A 17,500-nucleotide genomic window follows, 5' to 3' on the forward strand; every position below is an offset into this window, starting at 1 on the left:
TTTAAAATAAATGTCTAGAAAATAGATGTTAGACCTGGAAAATACATTATATTTCACACAGTTTTGTTACTTAATGGTTGATTCTGTGAGATGAATGGCCTACCCGGGATTCAAACCCAGAGGGAGAGTGGCTGTTTGGGAACTGGAAGGTTCCTGGTCAGATCCCCAGCTCGACCTCCTTGAGCAACACACATTGTACCACAACATCTGATTGCAGACAGTACCTTGGTTCCAGCTCCCGACAGAGCTCTCTGAATCCCGTCCCATCAATGATACTTTTTTAGTGCAAGGCTCTTGTCTTACTGCAGAGAGTTTGCTCGTTGCAACCGGTGTGATAAATCAGGAAAAAAAACAGCTGCTGGTGCACACCCACACGCACGCACGCATGCACGCACGCACGCACACGCACACACACACACACACACACACACACACACACACACACACACACACACACACACACACACACACACACACACACACCTAGCTCCTACAAGTCTGAGGAGACTTCATTAGCCTTCAGCAACTCTCCAGACAGCCTTGTGTGAAATGTGATAGACGCTGTATTCTGCTGTCTCCTTATTATACAAGTAAGACGCGCAAACGCGGGAAGCGAACGCAGCCCTATTTTTTTTTTTGGTCTTTTTAAAATTGTTATGTTGTGTATTTACGGAATTGTAATCCGTATTATTTCACCGTGATGGGGAGAGCGTAGAGAGAAAGTCACGTGACTGCCTCCGCCTCGTATTGAAGTTAATGGGGGGATATGGTTCTCCTATGCACAGAGTTTCGGAGTTCCTAGTCATCTATGCACGGAATTGCCGTTTGTCAATCCGTGCTATTTCACCGTGTTTGGGGGCGATCGGGTTGGTTTCATAGTAAGCTCCACTCTGAGATCTGTCAGCAGCCAATGAGAGCGTGAGTCACATGGGGGCGCGGTTGCACACAGGCAGTGCACACACACAGAGACACACACAACCCGAGCACGGTTTCATAGTAAGCTCCACTTTCCTTATTATACAAAAGACTCTGCATTCAGAGGTGGGCTATCGAAAACATATCCCCTGTATCTCTACCACTGATCTTTTTTTTTTTTTTTAATTTTTATCCCGCGATTTTTGTAACCCATTTTTTTTTCACCCGGTGCCAATTTCCTAAGTGATCCTGGGCACTATACCAGCCCTACATCAGTATTACACCTGTCACCCCACAGTAGGGAGGCCAGGGCCGAGCTCATGCTTCCTTCAGGCATGAGAGCCAACTGACCTTCTTGTCACCTGACAGGGGGGAGTTTCCCTGGTTGGACGTAGCGCGTGGAAGGAACACGTTATTCCAACCAGTTCCCTTCCCCTCCATCAGGCGCCCCGGCTGTCATGGGGGAGGCGGTATAGTGACCAGGATTACTACATGTTTTTGTGAGGGTATTAACTACCCTAGGAGACACGGGGAGAACATGCAAACTCCACACAGAGTAGGCCCTTTCGCCAACCCCACCTAGGGTATGGGCGCTGATGACGCGGAGGAGAAGACACGCCCCCAGTGCCCACAGCGTCCCCGGCGGGAATCGAACCCAGGACCTTCTAGCTGTGAGGCGACAGCGCTACCGACTGCGCCACCGTGCCCCCGCTACCACTGATCTTTAATAAACTTTGGATGGTTAACGTAATAACCGAACGTCTAATAAGGTTGAAACTACATGGCGGCTATATATAACAAATTGATTGGTCTGTATCTAAACAATCCGGGTTAGCTAGCAAGCAATCTGGGAACCCATTTGATTAAAAACAAAATATATATATATTTGGGAACAATGAGAATGTAGCCTACCTGATAGGCTATGTGGTATGCAGAGGGCAGTCAATTAATTTCCGGCAGGGGGTCAAATCTCTGCACAATACCGACCAGGGACACTGGATTGACTTTCATAGTGTGGGGACCAAAGCTGGGTATATCCCTAGACTGTAAAAAAAATCACACCCTGTGTGAAGTGGGCGGTGTCTTGCTAGCTAATCACAATACTGAATGGAGTCAACCAATCATGTACAAAAGATAAATACATTTATTGAAACACTCTTTATGATGGACGAAACCATAACTTTAAAAAAAACAAATTTATGTTTTTTTTAAAGTTATGGTTTCTTATATAGGGCTATGCACATGTGTCATGTGACACTGGCCAATCACAGTCCTGAATAGATTGTGATTGGCCAATCACAGCGCAGGATAATTGTACAAATTTCCAAACCTCACTCATAGGGGCGGTTTCACTGCCCAAAAAAAAAGGGAGCCCCATTGGTTTTTACAGACCCGTTTTGAAGGCACTTTTTCGGCGAATTCAAATCCACCATCTTGGAACTTCACGGTCCCAAAAAGCAACCGGAAACTAATGCTATTGGCTGGAAAGGCAGTGAGGGTGGTAGACTTGGTAGAACCAGAAGCATACCCTACTTTATAAATTAAAAAAATCACATTAACGCACCTTTCTAATGAGCATATCATATTTCAGCAATTCAATTAGGCTTGTAGACATGGTCAAGACGATCTTCTGCAGTTCAAACTGATCTTCAGAATGGGGAAGAAAGGTGATTTAAGTGAGTTTAAACGTGGCATGGTTGTTGGTGCAAAACGGGCTGGTCTGACTATTTCAGATACTGCTGATCTACTCTGATTCCTTTTTCCTGTTTGTTTTTCTACTTTCTTTCCCCCCCTCCCTCTCCCTCATTGTATTACGCCGCTATTATGCTGCTACCGCTGAAGTTTTTTTTTCTCAGTTTTTATTATGATATTGTTGTGACAATATATTTTCTAAAGACCTCACTCGCATTTTGTTGCTGTATGAGATAAATGACCTCGATTCTTGATTCATTGTGTTCGAGGGTTAAACAAACGGTGAATGAGGAGAGCTGGAACAGAGCAATAGGCAGGCAGGCAGGCGAGTGAGATCTGGGGCTCAGGAGTGGAGAGTGAATACAGGCGTTAAAGAATGAATAGCGTGAATACGATGGCCACCACTGTCAGGAACTGGTGTCAGGACCCAAGTGCAGGAACTCAAACTCAGAACTCAAACAAAGGCAGGAGATGAAGATCACAAAAACTTGACTTTACTTGGTGAAAGACATAGGATAACAGTACATACACAGAACATTGAACCTGACATCAATTTAAGATCCAGCACTGAACAAACACAAAGACAGTTTAAATAGTCACTGGAGCTCATCACCCAACCAGGCTCAGCTGGTCCTCACAGGTGACAGCACTCAGGGCAATCAGTCTTGGCCTCAGGTAGAAGCGAGAGTAGGAGATGGTTGAGGGGAAATAGGAGCAGGGCGATGAAGGGGCAGAGGCACACAGTGGCTAAACAGTCACATCATGGACAACAGGGGCACAAGTACTGTATAGAAGAAGACTGTGTGTGTGTGTGTGTGTGTGTGTGTGTGTGTGTGTGTGTGTGTGTGTGTGTGTGTGTGTGTGTGTGTGTGTGTGTGTGTGTGTGTGTGTGTGTGTGTGTGTGTGTGTGTGAGTGTGTGTGAGTGTGTGTGTGTGTAGAATGCATGGACTACAGCTTACACAAGTGCTTTTATGTATGTACTGTGCCAAGTGTGTGCGCGTGTGTGCGTTTGTGTATCCTCTAGGTTGTCCTTGTAATTTTAATTTCTCCATTTCTCTGATTGAAATCCTTGAAAGGTCACAAGCGTAGTGTAATGCATACTCATGGGACCCCATATGGAATATGAATAGTACACACACACACATGCACGCACGCACGCACGCACGCATGCATGCACACACACAGTTCTTTCTTGAATATCTGATCACATAGAATGCCTATCCATATCACCCAGGGGATAATGACAATCACATTGCATTTGAGTTCATAAGCAAATGCCTTGACATGTTTCCTCAGAAGGCCCCATGTTTACAACAAGCAGGCTAGTAAAGAGCCCTTGCCCACATTAGAGCCGTGGCTAATGGATTGGTTAATAACTCCAATCCCAAATGGAGTACCATCCGTTTTGTTTCTCTTCCTATTATCATTTCATGAGCTGAGAATATTATTCCATGACCCCAGGGGTGCTGGAAACCCATTTAAATCTTATTATATACCCAGAAATGCATGGTTTTACCACGGTTCTCCGTTTACTACTCACTATGGGATATCAGCGCCCTCAGGCGATGAGACAGAGCAACACACACGCTCCCGGTGCCAATACTGATTGGCTAAGGGTATGTCACGAGTCCGGAAGACCCGGGAGTATAAAGCTCCCTCGTGACGTAGGCTCTTCCTCTTTTCTCCACTCTGCAAGCGAATGCGCAGAAATTCACACACAACAAAGCAAGAAAATTTTCAACTTAAACCCAACGCGGGAATACGGAGTATATCCCCACGGGAAAATCCTTGCAAATAAGTTTTCTCCCGGAACTTATTAAGTATTTATTTATTTACCTATCCTCTCAGTTTTCCTTAATTCTTGGTCTGTTCTGGAAAAGCCGGTTAGCTGAAAAAGCCGGTTAGCTGCTAACACCGGTTAGCAGCTACTAGCTCATTCATTCATTCAGTGGCTAGGCTAATACTAGCAGCTACTAGGCTACGCTACTGGCTAGGCTTTAGCCTGTTGTTTTCCCAGACCGAGGACCAAGATGGAACCACCGAGGAGTTGCGGGTTCGCGGAATGCGACCCCCTCATCGCCGCAGACGACCCCCACCGCGTCTTCATCCACTGCTTGGGGGTCGATCACGCGTTCTGCGCCAGGACCCACCCGGGTGAGACAGATGCGTGCCCTAACTGCACGAGGTTAACCGTTTCTCAACTTGACGCTCGGCTCGTCAGGGCTAGGACCCTGGTCGGCTGGACTAGACGAGATAACGGTGAGACCTCCACCGCCACCGGACCGGGGACCCCAGTCGGGCAGCACGAGCGGCCCCCCGGCTCATGGGACCCCCACCGGTGCCGATGCCAAGACTAGAGCGTCAAGCGTCCACGACGCTGACGCCACCTCCCGCCGCTGCTGCTGCGATGGGGGCTTGTCCCCACCGCAGCATGCTAGCAGCGGCCCTCCCTCCCCCCCCTGCCAGCGAGGAGTCGATGGCTCTTCACGATGACGACATGGCGGAGGACGGGGAAGATTTCCTGGAGCTCCCGTCGTACCAGGACACCCAGGAGGTGTCCACGACGAGCCCCGGACGGGGAGAACCTCCCGCAGCCACCGAGGAAGAGATCCTCGAACCTGTGGCGGCTGGTTTCAACGAATGGCTAGCCTCACTAAGCAACAGGTTGTTAGCAGCGCTGTTCTAGCTTAGCTTGCTAGGACAACACCAGCTCGTTAGCCTCTTCAGAGCCGGCGTCTGTACCACAAAGAACGAGGCTACAATCGGGTGCTTTGAGACACATAAAGGGTTTTCATAAGAGTATGTTGAACTGTTTATGCTGTTTCCGTGTTTTATTCTGTTCCATTAAAATTTCCCAAAATACACAAGCACACTTCCAGCCCCGGTCAGGAGGTCACGACGCTAGGGGTCCCTGGGGGTCCCCGGGCGTCGATGCCCTCCTCTATAAGCCCATTTGCCTATCAGGCCTGCTTTCACAGCATGATAGACAATAATGGGATACTTCTCTGCCTGTTTTCAACAACTGTCGGGGTGCATCGATGCATAGGGATCACTAGGTGGTCCCCGTGTTGATAACCACCCCTTATAAGCCCAAAGCGCTTGGAAAGTCCCTTGGTGACTTTCCAAACGCTGCTGGGATGAATACTGTGCATGCTAAGAACAAGACAAAGGTAATAAACCCATTGCTAATTCTATACGCCAGTATACATGGGTCACGCCAACATTTTCCAATTCTACCATCCATCCGGCAGAGGGCGCCAGAGGCCCACTGTGGGAAGGAAGGTTTGCAAGATGGCGGCGCGGGTCGAAGGTCACCCCAATATTTACAACCTGCCAAGCACCGTGTCACGCCAGCCTCTGGAGGGCGACAGAGTGCTTCCTTCGGTGGAGGTGGCTCCGTCGCTTCCTTTAGCCAGGCCAAGAAGCCTAGACAAGATGGCGACGGACTTTGTAAACACCAAGGGAGCAGCGTGGAATGCTTCCGTACTCAGTCACGTGACCCCCACGCTTGCACGGGCCCTGTGGGTTAGGTGTCGACGTCACCTGTTTCCATGGAAACGGATGTCAACGTCTCTTCACTCCGGGTGAGTTAGCCGTGACTATTACTAGCTATGGTATGCTAGCCTAGGTTAGCATAGCCTCCAGTCAGACTGCTGTTGTTTCACTTAGTGGCTGACTAGCCTCACTAACATCGACACAGTTAAAGAGCAGTGTTGTTTTGGTGCAGTGCTTAGACAGTCCCCTAAAACAACACGTGGTGACCATAGCTCTCCTTCGTTCTTGGTTAGCCAAACAACTACAGGTAGCAGCTAAAGGCTAAAGGCGACCTGTAGCTAGGCTAGACTAGACCAGGCTAAGCTTACAGGCTAAGCTAGTTAGCCCTTTGTCTACACTACCACGATGGAGGCTCAGGTTCACTGGGTGCCTTGAGACAAACATAAAGGGTTTTCATAAGAGTATGTTAAACTGTTTATGTTGTTTTACACTGTCTTTGTGCTTTATTTTGTTGCATTAAAAATGTACTAAAATACACAAGCACATTATCCAGCCCCGGCCAGGAGGTCACGACGCTAGGGGTCCCAGGGGGTCCCTGGGCGTCGAAGGCCTCCTCTATGAGCCCATAGAGTCAGGCTGATGTTGTTTCACTTAGCGGCTGACTAGCCTCACTAACATCGACACAGTTAAAGAGCAGTGTTGTTTTGGTGCAGCGCTTAGCCAGTCCCCTAAAACAACGCTGCGGTGGGCATAGCTCTCCTTCGTTCTTGGTTAGCCAAACAGCTACAGGTAGCAGCTAAAGGCTAAAAGCGACCTGTAGCTAGGCTAGACTAGACCGGGCTAAGCTTACAAACTAAGCTAGTTAGCCCTTTGTCTACACTACCACGATGGAGGCTCAGGTTCATTGAGTGCTTGAGACACACATAAAGGGTTTTCATAAGAGTATGTTAAACTTTTTATGTTGTTTTTACACTGTCTCTGTGCTTTATTTTGTTCCATTAAAAATGTCTTAAAATACACAAGCACGTAATCCAGCCCCGGTCAAGAGGTCACGACGCTAGGGGTCCCAGGGGGTCCCTGGGCGTCGATGGCCTCCTCTATGAGCCCTTTGTGCCTGACAGGCCTGGTTCACAGCATGGCAGACACTAACAGTCTCTAATGGACGCCACAGTACGAGTCCGCTGGACCGCGTGGCGACGTCATCGGTCCCCGTGGAAATGTGCACGTTGCCCACGGGACTGATAACAGCAGCGCCTCCTCCCGACTCGCTCGCTCGGTGAGCAGCTTTTGGGAGGGTTGCAATCCGAATCTGGTTTTATCCCAGTACATCAGCGTTGCACTGTGTTTACTGGTTAAGCTCAGTACGGCAGTGACACGCTGTGGTTGTACTGGCCAGGCTCCCCTGAACAACAACAACACATTGTGGTTGAACTGGTGTGTTTTCCACATGCCTTGTGTTACTTCCTATGTCAGACGAGTGTGTCTCTCTTATGCGGAAGATAAAAGCAGCCATGACTCTAAGAGAGAAGGTTCTCTCTCTCTCCCTTGAGCATGAGCGTTACCAGAGAAATATCTACGAATCAGAACCGACTGGGTTTCTGTTCAAAGCTTTTTCTGGTGAGAAAAAGGGGGGGGGGGGGCGTACGGCCCTTTCTGAATCTGAAGGGCCTCAACAAGTATCTATTTCTTTGTTGACGACCGTAAAAGCTGTTGCAAAACGGTACATCAGGGGCACTGATGGGCGGGCATCAACCTCTAGGTTGCTTGCCTCCACGTTCCAGTCTGGCCTCCACACAGAGAATTCCTGCACTTCGGCTACAAAGGGGAGTGTACGAGTACACGGTTTTTCCCTTTGGTATGTCATTGAGCCTGCGAGTGCTCGTGCAGTGTACCAATGCGGCCATAGCTCCACTGCGGCGACAGGGGATCGGTCTGTCGACTTAACTTCGACGACTGGTTAATTGCTGGCTCAGAGGAGGAGGTGGCACGGCACACAGCCGTGGCCCTCTCCCACCTGACGTTGCTATGTTCACAATCAACGTCCAGAAGAGCGTTCTGGTTCCATCTCAGCGGACCACCTTTTGGGGGATCTCGCTGGACTCGAACACGCTCAGAACGTGGCTGTCCAAGGGCAGGTTAGACAGCGTCTTAGCTTGTGTGGGGTCTTTTCGCGTAGGGCGTCAAGTCACTTACAAACTAGGCATGCAGGCGGTGAGTCTCATGGCTTCGGTCATTCACTTAATCCGCTTGGGCAGGTTCTACATGAGACCTGTATAGAGGTGGCAGCGGGCTCTTCGGATCCCACTCACCTCAGGCTTTCAGCAAGTGGTGGTGTTTCCAGGGTGTCGTGGAGACACTCGGATCGTGGTCGCAGGTGGCTTTTCTGTCCCAGGGGGTCAGTATAGGCGCTGTGATATCACAGAAGGTCATCACCACGGACGCCAGCCTCACTGGGTTTTTCCTCGCTCTCAAACAGTTCGGTGCTCGGTTTCCGGGTTGTTCTGTCTCGATCAGAACATACAACACCGCGACCATGTGCTATGTCAACAAGCAGGAAGGTTTGGCCTCCCTGGTGTTGGACGGTTTGGCGTGCGAGATGGCGCTGTGATGCGACTCACGTCTCGCGTCCATTCAGGCGTTCCAGGTGCCGAGCCTCCTGAACGAACTGCTTTATGCTTTCCCACCAATAGAGCTGATCCTCCCCATATGGGGGAGGGTCAGGCTCCGAGGGTTGTTGATGTTGCTGGTGGCCCCAGCATGGGACACGTAGAGGTCAGGAGATAACTCCTCTCCTTCACGACGTGCCTTGGGCCCTCCTTGTCGGCAGGGACTTGCTGCGGCGGGGAGGGGGGACGCCCTCAGGACCTAGACCTATGGGTCTGGCCCGTGAGAGGGTGAATTTGAGCTCGTGTGGCCTTCCCCCTGACGTGATGGCTACCATCCAGGGCGCAAGGGCCGTGTCCACGAGGAATGCTTACGAGGTCAGATGGGGGTTGGAACAGTCACCAGTGGTGGTGGCTTTCCAGGCCTCGATGTGTAGCATTCTTACTTTCTGCAGAGAAGGCTAGATCGGGATTTATCCTTCTCAACAGTGAAGGTGTTTTGGGGCGGCCTTTTCGCTTGCCACGAAGTTTCGATGGCAAGACGGTGGGCCAGCACCCCTTGGTGCGCCGGTTTTGTGCGGCGCCAGGAGAGCCAGGCCGGGTAACAGGCCACTGTGCCCAGCCTGGGATCTGACGGTTGTGCTGGAGGCACTATGCTGTCCATCGTTCGAGCCTTTTGAGTCTGTGGATCTGAGGATCTTTAGTCTCAAAACGGTCCTCTTGGTGGCCCTGTCTACGGCTAAACGGGTCAGTGACATGCACGCACTCTTGATGAGTCCGGAGTGCATGAAGTGTTTTAACAATGACAGGAGGGTTTTGCTTAAACCTAACCTGACGTTCGTTACCAGGACCGGGGTGGCCCCGGATCCGGGTGAGTTGGTAGCCCTCCATCCGCCTCCCTTCGTTTCGGCGGAGGATAGGCGGTTGCATTGTTCTGACCAGTGAGAGTTGAAGCTCTATTGTCAGAGGACAGCGGCCAATCGCTCATCGACGTAGCTCTTTGTCTCTTTTGGGCCTTGGGGTTCAGAGGAAGGCGGTCAATAAGGCAACGTTTTCTAGATGGATCCGAGATGCCATTAGGTTGGCTTATGTGAGTAGTGGTGCCCCTGTCCCGGAGGGTCTGAGGGCTCACTCTACTAGAGGCATGGCTACATCCTGGGCTCTCTAAAGGGGAGCTTCGATCCAGGAGATCTGTGCAGCCGAAAATTGGTCGTCCCAATCGACTTTTGCGGTTTTCTACAGCCTGGACGTGGCGGCGTCATCCTTGGCGCGCGCGGTCCTAGGCGTAGCGGCTGCCTCCAGGCCAGTGGAGGGAAGGGAGTAGGCTTGGGGCTTTCTCCCTATTTCTCGACTTCCTCTGGGGTTTCCGTGGGACCAGCTGGGCTGGCTCCCAGGAGATGGGGCCCTGTTCCTCATATTGAGTTATGAGGCAGGCTTGTGTCTGCCTGATTAGTAAATAGGCGGACTCTGGAGTCTGTCAGGGCCTAGCTTGATTATCTATACCGCATCCCAGCCCGGTGGGTTGGGGGCGCCCATGGGGCCATAGGTCACGTCCAGGGGGGACGTGACCTAGGAGCTGAGGGACGTGCGGGGTTGTCAGGGTTGTGTGGCTCATTACCTCAAGGGGGGTTTATGAATCCCATAGTGAGTAGTAAACGGAGAACCGTGGTAAAACTACCACGGTAAAACTACAAACTACTAAAACGGTTTTAGTAGGTTCGGAGTTTACTACTCACCAGACACCCCTTTCTGTGCGCATTTGGCATGCAGAGAGGAGAATGTTAAGAGGAAGAGCCTACGTCACGAGGGAGCTTTATACTCCCGGGTCTTCCGGACTCGTGACATACCCTTAGCCAATCAGTATTGGCACCGGGAGCGTGTGTGTTGCTCTGTCTCATCGCCTGAGGGCGCTGATATCCCATAGTGAGTAGTAAACTCCGAACCTACTAAAACCGGGGTTACATTCGTAACCTCTAGTTATCAAAATGACATTGAGGCTATTTTACATAATTTGTGATTAAATTAGTCTCACCTCTGGTGACGGAGCTGAGAAATGTAGAGTTCCAGACAGTTAAACAACCATTTGAATAGTCACACAGTAACCTCTGTATCTGGAGAGAAATTAATATGAGAGAATGTGAAGAGATAAACGTGATCTTGCCATCATTAACATCTGTGTGGTTTGACAGGGATTCACAGGATGAATTGTATATTCACCATAAGGTACCGTTAAACCCTCTTTGTGGGTCAAAGACTCATAGGCTTTACTCAAATTGGCTGGATATTACTGAAAACATTTGAGATATTATGCAGATGCATGTTAGATAGAGGACAGAGGTATTCTTAATTTTCTATCCATTAAAATTATTCTACAGAGATCACAGAGTTTTTTGGCTTATTTATTAGCATCCAGCAATTGAATAATTGAGTGTTATAGTTATTGGACCTAATTTGAACAATAACTTTGCAGGGTTGCAGCTCGTTCCATTTTCAATTATCATGGTTATTGTTTTAGATGTTTTTATATTTGAAACAGTTTGCATTGAGTGAACATTTATTATAAATATCATATCATTTGATCATATTTTTTTGCATTAATGCCCCCGCTCCTCCTTCTGTGGCACAAGCATGCATGCACGCATTAGCTACTTATACCAAAGGATTAAACAATAAACATGCCAATGAATCAATCAATCAATCAATCAATCAATCAATCAATCAATCAATCAGTCAATCTATCAATCAATCAATCACATTCTACATTTGTATTTAATGTATCACCGTATGCATCCTTTAACTGCTTTAAATTTGACTATAAGACTATAATAACGCTTTATGTATTATTGTCATATTTACATACCAATTTCAGCACTAAATTAGCACTAAATATGTGAAACTCTTTTTTTGCAGCTGCACATTTCACTCTCTGTGAAATGTGCAGCTGAGTGTTGATCCCAGTAGTTCTCATGCTTGGTTACTTATTACCCAGCCTGTACACAAACATAGCCCACAATTGGATTTGTCTTTTTGAGGAAGGTGGTTCTTGTTTAAATGGGCATGGCCACCTGAATTATCTTCCCTCTCTCCTTCCTCTGTGCTCTATGAATTATACCCCATCATTAAAGCAGTTCTTCTTTGAGGGCATGTCTGCAAATCAAAGCTATGTTCTAGCAGACCACCTGTCCAATTCAGGCACATTTGGCCGAAAAATCGATCATACCTCTAGCCTTTGCATCGTGTACTTTTCATTGTTCAGTATATATTTGTATTTGTTGTTTGGGCCATATTTTGCCTGAGTAGCGCACCACTCTATCCTTCTTCATGTAGTTTCCGCCACACTGGATGCCTTACGGTTACGGCACTTTGCTGCCTCCCACAGGTCGGGAGTATAACGCAAATCAAATATAATCATTAATTTATATTGGATAAACAGCGGGTGAAATAATGCGGCAAATAAATTAATGACATCTATCTATAGGCCTGTTATAGCTTTTAACACATTCACTGCCAGGGGTATTGACTAAACAGGCTGTAGCTTCTGCCAGCATTTTTAAGCATTCTGACTAATCTTTCAAGAACCACAGAATATTTATCTCCAGTATGATCAATCCCTTGATGGTTGCTAATCACGGAGGGTTTCACTGTGCTTCTGTAAAAAAATAAAAATAGAAATGGTAGTGCCTTGGTAGTGATTTAGTGAAGTTCTGAACCATGCCGCTGACTGGATATGTCTTATGAAAAGTTGCGATGTGAGACAGTGATGGAATACAGAGCGTTTGCTGTTACCATGGATATGTATTGTATACAGTCACTACATCGGTGATCGCGACAGTGGTGAGTGACATTGTTTGTACGTATGTATCCATATAGAATCCCATGTGCATCCCTGCGGTGCGGTCGGCGCGGATCTATAAATAGGATGATATACTGTAATGAATGCGGTTGGATGACAGATGGATGATGAATGTGTACACACGGATTAGGCTGACGAAAAAGCCCATCCGTGCATCTCTACTGTCTCTGTCTCCGATGTGCGGGCCAGGCTGCTAGAAGTGAGGGCCGCATAGCGGCCCAAACCTCTTGTAATAAACAAAGGCAATAGCAAGGCATTGATCTTGTTATGTTATTGCACGGTTGCATGAAATATGGACTTTACACGATCAGCTTATGTGACAGTGGAGAATATCCCCTGTGAAATAATGAATAATGTATTTACACAATGTGACAGGCTCGACAGTTGAACAGATGACAGCCAAGGTTTCGAGATAACAAAGTTCTCTTTATTTTCACGAGTAACCAATCACATACGCTGCTTGCCATGCTGTGGTACTAGATCTAAAGATCCTGTTGCTTCAAACTAAATTCACAGGGGCGAGCAGATGGTGTTCTGTCCATACAGTGGCTCTCATCCTGAATGTTTGTGGAGACAAGTGATTTATCCTGTTCATCGATCCTGTGCATCCATTACCTCCATGGACAACAGGTGCGCAACCATACTCAGCTCCGAGTCCAATTACAGTTTGACTCAAGCCAGGTATGACTGTTTAAATCAGCCATCCTCCATCCCACATCCCCCCATCACCAAACATAGGCTGGGGAGAATCTCGAGCCGAAGCCTACTCCCTCACTCTCTCTCTCTCTCTCTCTCTCTCTCTCTCTCTCTCTCTCTCTCTCTCTCTCTCTCTCTCTGTCTCACTCTCTCACACACGCACGCACGCACGCACGCACGCACGCACGCACGCACGCACGCACGCACGCACGCACGCACGCACGCACGCACGCACGCACGCACGCACGCACGCACGCACGCACGCACGCACGCACGCACGCACGCACACACACACACACACACACACACACACACACACACACACACACACACATGGACAGACACACACATGTGGCACGCACGCACGCTTGCACGCACGCACGCATGCACAGACAAATGCACACACGTACACTGTGCACAAAATTATAATTCTATTCACTGCCAGCTGGTAAAGTCACATCTCACCATATGAACAGTGTTATTGTATAGGGCTGTGACAAACACCCTGTGACCTCAGGGCCTCAGGGCCTGCACTCATTCAGATATAGTAAACAGCTATAAACATGTACTGTATATTTGGATCAATGGAAAAGGAGTGCAGCATATAAGAGAGACAGTTGGAGTGAGAACGAGAAAAGGACTGAGGGAGGAGAAGAGGGAGGTAGAAGGAAGGAAGGCCAAGCGGAGGACGGGAAAGGAGGATAGACAGGTATGTCAACTGTCAACACACCCACGCTAGCTGTTCTAAAAACAACACAAAGAAGACATACGACAGATGCTACCTTCACACACACACACGCACACGCGCACACGCACACGCACACGCACACGCACACGCACACGCACACACACACACACACACACACACACACACACACACACACACACATACATGCTGTGGGTGGGAAGCCGGCCATGTGTGATATTGGTTTTTCTGACAACAGGCCGATAGTTGAGTTGGGGCAGCGTTGAGTTGGGGCAGCTGCTGATGTGGGAAAAAGCTTGTTTTCTAATGGGCCTCTTTTTGTTCAATTCAGAGGCCATGACGCCTGTGACACCTTTCAGGCTGGACAAGGAGGGAGAAATGAACGGCTGTATAGGTTTCTTTCCCTGACATCATTGCACCTCCTGCCAAAACAATAAGAAACCAAACCCTTTTGTCAGGCATATCACCAAAATCCTCAAGCCATTAACCAATTGTTGTGCCACTATACCAAAACCAAGTGCCAACTCAGAATCAGAATAAAGAGCACAGAAGCTCTATACAGAGGTGATTCTAAATCCCCTGTATCTTGGCAATTTCAAGAAGTTAAACATCTGGCCACTGCACTTGTGTGTGATCGATGACGTACGGCTAAGTATGGCAAGAGTGGATATAAGAGCAATTGGGGTTATAAAGTGTTTTTTTCTTCTTTCTAAAATAGAAATAGGTCTATTTCATTTCACAATGACGTGAAGGCTATGTAGTATCAAAAGCCTGTTTGACAATCATTATCACATGATAATAAACAACAAATGACACAGTCATATTATACCAGCTTCTGGCAAGCTAAAACCCTTGAAAAGTACTATCATGAGATTCATGACTCTTGCATCGTACTAAACATTACCAAAAAAGATTATTTCAAACTCAAGATTTAAATTAAGGTGCCTTTCACAGACAAAAGCTCAATAGTGGATTTATTAATGCACTCTTATGGACAAACAATCCAACATCTAACTGTAAACATAAACAAAAATAACTTACAATTACTAGGCTACTACTTTGTCCTTTTGGCGGTTGATTGAGAGTACCTTTTTACACTGGCTGGCATTGAGCAGCAAAAATGATAAAAAAGGAAATGAGGAATGTCCTAAAGTTAAAGAGGTGGTGCCATGGTTTTGCACTTTTTCTGTTTTTCATGTGTCTATGAGGTTAATAGAACTTCATTAAGCCCCCTAGTGGTGTTTTTATGGTGTTTTCTCGGACTATTTTGAGTTTCTACCTGGAGGCTGAAACCTTGAGGGTCAAACGTGCCAATAGAAAAACAGTCCTTTAGTGACATAGTAAAAATATACCCTCCCCCTCATTATCATAACACAACAGGTGTGGGCATGAGGAGGAGGAGGGACTAGGACAGGTGGGTGGTGCTAAGGTGGTGGAGGAGGTGCTAAGGTGAGAACAGGTATACTTAATGAACTGGAGGCGTGTCCACATAAAACATAATTTTAACAATTTCGGTATACTTTTTTGAAAAAAATCTTCCTCCTAGTATAACCATAATACCTGATGATTATGTTTTAGGGGGGGAAAAATCACTGAAAATCACGGCACCCCGTCTTTAAAGTTGAAATCAAAAAAGGTTTATTCCATCCATTAGTTCCAGGCTCGAAAACATAAAATAAATAGACTTTAATATAACTCTCCATGTCTGTAGAGGGTGACAAAGCACAATGTGACAATGCCATTAGACATGGCAAATATATGAAGGCCTATTATAGATCGTCTCCTACACCTAGGCTTCTAATAACTAGAAAAGGTGCTCCTCGGAGCACTGCCAGACCCCTAGTGGTTGAAATCTGAAGATCAGAGCACTACGTCACGCGAAGCTTGGCCAATCAAAAAGAGGGACAGGTAGGAAAAGAGGGACAGACCGACCGACCGACCGACCGACAAAGCCTCCTGTAGGCCGACCCCCTGGGTCTGGCAACAAAAACAGCAGTTTTAAATAACATATCGAACTCCTTTGAACACTTCAGAGACATAGCGAATTTCATTCTTATGAATATATACATTTTCATGTAATATAATCCTGACCTGAGCGTCGATCATTGCGGCTGCAGAGTTTCTAATGATCTAATAATTTAACTGTTGTATCAGACAGACCACTGACAACATGCTCAGATGGGGGAGGGGTAACAAGATCTAGTTTCTGCAACAAACAGTGACATATTTAGTGGTGCCCTCTATGAGTGGAAGTGAAATTGCTTTTGGCTTTGTGTTGTTTAGAGGCCCCTCGATGTGTCTGTGTGTGTTTGTGGGTGGCGGTTGTCACCTCAACACATTGCCGGGGCTTGAACCTTTTGCTTCCCAGGCGGGCTCTCTACCCATTCAGCTATGGTTGCCCTCTTTTGATTTAACCGTTGTTCTTTTTACTTCCTTTACAGGCAAGTTAAGAAAACAATCACTTTTCGTTCACTCAAAATATCAAATTAATATTGTTATCAAAACATAAAAGTGAGAGTTATAAGTGTAGTGTGTGTGTGTGTGTGTGTGTGTGTGTGTGTGTGTGTGTGTGTGTGTGTGGTGTGTGTGTGTGTGTGTGTGTGTGTGTGTGTGTGTGTGTGTGTGTGTGTGTGTGTGTGTGTGTGTGTGTGTGTGTGCGACTAAGATGGATTCATGTAATAACTCTGTGGGCTGCATTGTTGTCAAGTACTATGCAAAATAGTCTATTTTCTTTTTCTTTTCTAATAAGGCGACTAAGTATCCAGGAGAGCAGCACTTGATCTGGCCTTGTGTAGTAGCAATCTTGTATTGTGGCGTGGGAACAGGTGATTCTGGCACTCCTTTGTCCTTTTACAGGACCTGCTGGCCCTCTTCAAATCCCCATTTAACTTAGTTGTATCGTTTATCCTATTTGAGTTAGTTAGTTGGTGCCATAGGAGGAGGTTAGGCATCTTTTGTTTTTGTGTATTGTTTTAACAGCATTTAGAGGCCTCTATACCATGGTTTTTATTGATTAAAATTGTACTTTTAGTCTCTGTTTCAGTCTTTTGTTGTTGGCCCTTCCCGGTCACGAACCTGTGTAGCTTTCATTGGTGTTATGTAGTGAGGACTAAAGGTGGCATAGTCGGCTGCAAAGTTTATTGGGTTTTATAAGGTTATTTACAATAGCAATTGCACTGTATAGTTCGACAGGGTGGCCCTGCCGGTTAGCGATGCCCTCTGCCGTTGTTTGTTGGACCTTAAGAACTGTGTTACAGTGCAACATTTAAACTCATAACATCTACTGTGTTTTTATGGGGGAGGGACCCCAAACCCCCCGCCAAACTTGTCCCACCCGCACTCATTCATCTAACCATACGTTCCAAACGTTCATGTGTGCGTATATATCAGAACCTTGTCTTCTTTACTCATTTTAATCCCCCCTTTATCTTCTGATTTTTACAATTTAATTTGCTTAGCTTTTCACACTTTTATAGGTTTTCTTTTCGTAATAACGTTTTGTAAAACGACTTGTTCTATGGAAATTGAATGTATGTAAT

This window comes from Gymnoscopelus braueri (assembly GCF_963280865.1).
Source record: "Gymnoscopelus braueri genome assembly, chromosome: 12".
NCBI lineage: Eukaryota > Metazoa > Chordata > Actinopteri > Myctophiformes > Myctophidae > Gymnoscopelus > Gymnoscopelus braueri.